We start from the raw sequence: 5226 nt of genomic DNA on the forward strand, positions 1-5226 counted from the left end.
ACGGAAAGGGGAAAGGGGAAAGGAGGGAGGAGGAGAAGGAAAGAGGGGGCCACGCCCCCTCCCCTTGTCCAATTCGGATTGGGCAAGGGGGGCGTGCGCCACCTCCTGTGGCCTGCCTCCTCTCCTCCACTATGGCCCATTAACTTTCCTGGGGGTTCCGGTAACCTCCTAGTACTCCGAAAAATCCGTGAACCTTATCGAAACCATTCCAGTATCCATTTATAACCTTCCAATATATGAATCTTTACCTCTCGACCATTTAGAGACTCCTCGTCATGTCCATGATCTTATCCGGGACTCCGGACAAACTTTGGTCACCAAAACACATAACTCATAGTACAAATCACCATCGAACGTTAAGCGGGCGGACCCTACGGGTTGGAGAACTATGTAGACTTGACCGAGACACATCTTCGGTCAATAACCAATAGCGGAACCTAGATGCTCATATTGGCTCCAACATATTCTAGGAAGATCTTTATCGGTCAAACCGCATAACAACATACATTATTCCCTTTGTCATGGTATGTTACTTGCCCGGGATTCGATCGTCGGTATCATCATACCTAGTTCAATCTCATTACCGGCAAGCCTCTTTACTGGTTATGTAATGCTTCATCCCGCAACTAACTCATTAGTCACATTGCTTGCAAGGCTTATAGTGATGTGCATTACTAAGAGGGCCCAGATATACCTCTCTGATACTCAGAGTGAAAAATCGTAATCTCGATCTATGCCAACTCAACAAACAGCATCGGAGACACCTGTATAGCATCTTTATAATCACCCGGTAACATTGTGACGTTTGATAGCACATAAGGTGTTCCTCCGGTATTAGGGAGTTGCATAATCTCATAGTCAGAGGAATATGTATAAGTCATGAAGAAAGCAATAGCAATAAAACTAAACGGCCATTATGCTAAGACAACGGATGGGTCTTGTCCATCACATCATTCTCTATTGATGTAATCTCATTCATCAAATGACAACACATGTCTATGGTTAGGAAACTTAACCATCTTTGATCAACGAGCTAGTCAAGTAGAGGCATACTAGGGACACTCTGTTTGTCTATGTATTCACGCATGTACTAAGTTTTCGGTTAATAAAATTCTAGCATGAATAATAAACATTTATCATGATATAAGGAAATATAAATAACAACTTTATTATTGCCTCTAGGGCATATTTCCTTCAGAAAGGTGGGATGCCTACTGGGGCATCCCCAAGCTTAGATGCTTGAGACTTCTTGAAACATTATCTTGGGATGCCTTGGGCATCCCCAAGCTTGAGCTTTTGTGTCTCCTTAATTCTTCTCATATCACGGTTTTCCTAAATCTCAAAAGCTTCATCCACACAAAACTCAAAAAGAACTCGTGAGCTAAGTTAGTATAAACCAATGCAAAAACCTTATCATTATCTATCGTAGCAAATCACTAAAATTATTATTCAACATTGCATACTAAATGTCTCCGCATATTTAATATTGCTATCCTCAAATAGAATCATTAAACAAACAAACATATGCAAACAATGCAAACATAACAGCAATCTGCCAAAATAGTATAGTCTGTAAAGAATCCAAGAGCATAAATACTTCTTAAACATCAAAGATTATGAAAATTTACCACACTGTAGAAAATTTATGAGAGCTCATTTTGCAAAAAGTTTCAACATTTTATCACATTCTGTCTTTTCTAGGGAATTTTTGCAACAGCGGTAAACTTTCTGTTTTCAAACAGCATCATGTATACTTGCAAAATAAGCATGGCAAAGGCTATCATTGCCACTTTTATTGAGATAAAAGATGAAAACAATTATTTTAAATAACAACAAGCAAATCCTAACAAAATAAAATGACACTCCAAGTAAAACTCATATCATGTGACGAATGAAAACATAGCTTCAAGTGAGCTTACCGATAATGTTGGAGACGAAAGAGGGGATGCCTTCCGGGGCATCCCCAGGCTTAGTTGCTTGGATATTCCTTAGATATTAACTTCGGGTGCCTTGGGCATCCCCAAGCTTAGGGTCTTGTCACTCCTTATTCTCCTCATATTGACATCTCACCCGAAACTTGAAAACTTCGATCACACAAAACTTAACGGAACTTCGCGAGATAGGTTAGTATGATAAAGAGCAAACCATTTCACTTTGGTACTGTCAAAGACAAGATTCATAATTGTTCTCACACAATGCCTACTGTAGCATATCATTTCCACAACTTATATTGAGCAATATACGCCATAGATACTAGAAAATAAGCAAACTATGCATTGAAAACAGAATCTGTCAAAAATAGAACAGTCTATAGTAATATGTACTCCAACAATACTTCGGTTACTCCAAAAATTCTAAAAAAAATAGGAAATCCTGGGCAATTTGTCTATTAATCTTATGCAAAAAGAATCAGTATTTTATCATGCTTCTGTTAAAAAAATTATTTTCCTGAGCGCAAAAGTTTCTGTTTTTCAGCAAGATCAAATCAACTATCACCATAGACCATCCCGAAGGCTTTACTTGGCACTTTATTGAAACAAAAGCTATAAAACATGATGTCGGATTTAGGGTTTAGTAGACCCTTGAGAGGTTTGAACTCTGGGGCGCGTGCGAAGAACTCATCCTCCCTAGTCTGCCTGCTCGCTAATCTTATGGCCTAGCTCGACGAACCGAATGAACAAGAGACACAGCAGTTTACCCAGGTTCAGGCTACCTTGCGGTGTAAAACCCTACTCCTGTTTTGTGGTGGATTGGCCTGAGGGGATAAGGATGAACTAGTACAGTGGAGAACGACCTCAGGAGGAGAGGTGTTCTTGTGCTCGATGAGCTAGTGGGTGTAAGGATGATCTGAATGATCCGTCCCCTCTACGGTGGTGGCTAGGTCCTATTTATAATGGCCTTGGTCCTCTTACCAAATGAAGGCGGGAAGGGATCCCACAACGGCCAAATCTGAAGGGAGACAACTAGTACATGATATCCTGACAAAAGTGGTCTTTGCCTGCAAAAGTCTCTGGTGGTGACGCCGCGGTGGGCTCGGTGATGACCTCCGTCCTGCCGTCCTGGCGGTCTTGGTCTTGTTGCACCGAAACGGAAATCTTTGCTTGATTTCTTGGGACCCCGTGCCTGTGCTTGCCTCCTTAGCACCAAAGAGGAAACTAGTACACTGCACTTGTTAGCGCCCGCCTGGCCTTGGTCGTCATGGCTCACGTCATCTGAACCTCGCGAGGTGCACCTTGCATAGATATCTCCGCTCCTCGGGAGCCAGCCTGGGGAGGCCACCCCACATGGAGGTATCGGTGTTGTCCGCCTCTCGAGGGTCTTGAATTGTTGATATTGAGGCTGGGTCGTACCAGTCAATCGATGGAGCCACGCTATGGGCCGCAAACAGGCAAGTCTGGATACCCCGTTCCTAAAACGCCGACAGTAGCCCCATGGCCCAAGGCGCGCTCGAACTTGGCTTCGAGGCGAAGCCGAAGGGCAAGTGTGGAGCACCGTGGGCCCTAACCGCTTGCGGCCTTGGTCGATGCATGGCGATTGATGGGGTGTGGGCGTCTCCGCTTCCCTACGTTGCCTCGGCAAATGTTCGACTTAACGAGACCCTGCTGCATGCAGAGAAAATCATCATTGCGTGCGATCGTGGAGGCCGGCGATTGGCCTCCCTCCGGCTATAAATGAGAAGAGGGGCGGATCCCCCCTTGCTCATCTCTATCTTCTCGCCACCTGCTCCTTCTTCTTCCTCTCTGCCTTGCCGTCTTGTTGCAGCTCTCATGGCGCTGACGAGGAAGTTCTCCGCCGCCAAGAAGGGGAAGGCCCCCAAGGAGGGTCCCGGCTCGCCGCCTCCTAAGAGAGGGCAAGGCCGCCCTTGCAAGTATGCTGCGACCCCTGCGGTAGCTCCTTGGGGGTGCGGGCGTACTCCTTCAGGGGCCGGCATCGCCTTGGGTGGCTGTGGCGATGCTTCTTCTCATGGTGGAAGTCGCCAAGGGCGAGGCAGCCCCTGTGACGAGGGGAGGAGCTCCATGGTTGCCCGGACTTCTCGGCCAAGCTTCCACTTGGTGGAGGTGCCCCCGGAGTTCGTCGTGTGGTCGGAGAGGCCGACCGGCACCTGGCAGCCACTCCCTCGCTTCTTCGCGGGTGAGCTGCCGGCCGCGGGGCTTGACGGCCTCTGGTTGTAGGCTGACGACTACTGCCGCAAGGCTTCGTGGGTTGGGGTCGAAGTTACCGCCACCGGTAACTTATCCTTGGCTCGCGGCTGCCAGGCGTTGATAACCCACAAGTATAGGGGATCGCAATAGTTTTCGAGGGTAGAGTATTCAACCCAAATTTATTGATTCGACACAAGGGGAGCCAAAGAATATTCTCAAGTATTAACAGTTGAGTTGTCAATTCAACCGCACCTCAAAGACTTAATATCTGCAGCAAAGTATTTAGTAGCAAAGTAATATGGAAGTAACGGTAGCAATAGCAAAAGTAATAGTATTGGTTTTGTAGTGATTGTAATAGTGGCAACGGAAAAGTAAATAAGCAAAGATCAATATGTGAAAAGCTCGTAGGCATTGGATTAGTGATGGATAATTATGTCGGATGTGATTCCTCATGCAACAGTTATAACATAGGGTGACACAGAACTAGCTCCAGTTCATGAATGCAATGTAGGCATGTATTCCGAATATAGTCATACATGCTTATCGAAAAGAACTTGCATGACATCTTTTGTCCTACCCTCCCGTGGTAGCGGTGTCCTATTGGAAACTAAGGGATATTAAGGCCTCCTTTTAATAGAGTACCGGACCAAAGCATTAACACTTGTGAATACATGAACTCCTCAAACTACGGCCATCACCGGGAATGGTCCCGGTTATTGTCACTTCGGGGTTACCGGATCATAACACATAGTAGGTGACTATTGACTTGCAAAATAGGATCAAGAACTTACATATATTCATGGAAACATAATAGGTTCAGATCTGAAATCATGGCACTCGGGCCCTAGTGACAAGCATTAAGCATAGCAAAGTCATAGCAACATCAATCTCAGAACATAATGGATACTAGGGATCAAACCCTAACAAAACTAACTCGATTGCATGATAAATCTCATCCAACCCATCACCGTCCAGCAAGCCTACGATGGAATTACTCACGCACGGCGGTGAGCATCATGAAATGGGTGATGGAGGAAGGTTGATGCTGACGATGGTCGTGGATTCCCCTCTCTGAAATCCCGAA

The sequence above is a fragment of the Triticum dicoccoides genome, chromosome 1A, assembly GCF_002162155.2.
Source record: "Triticum dicoccoides isolate Atlit2015 ecotype Zavitan chromosome 1A, WEW_v2.0, whole genome shotgun sequence".
Taxonomy (NCBI): Eukaryota; Viridiplantae; Streptophyta; class Magnoliopsida; order Poales; family Poaceae; genus Triticum; species Triticum dicoccoides.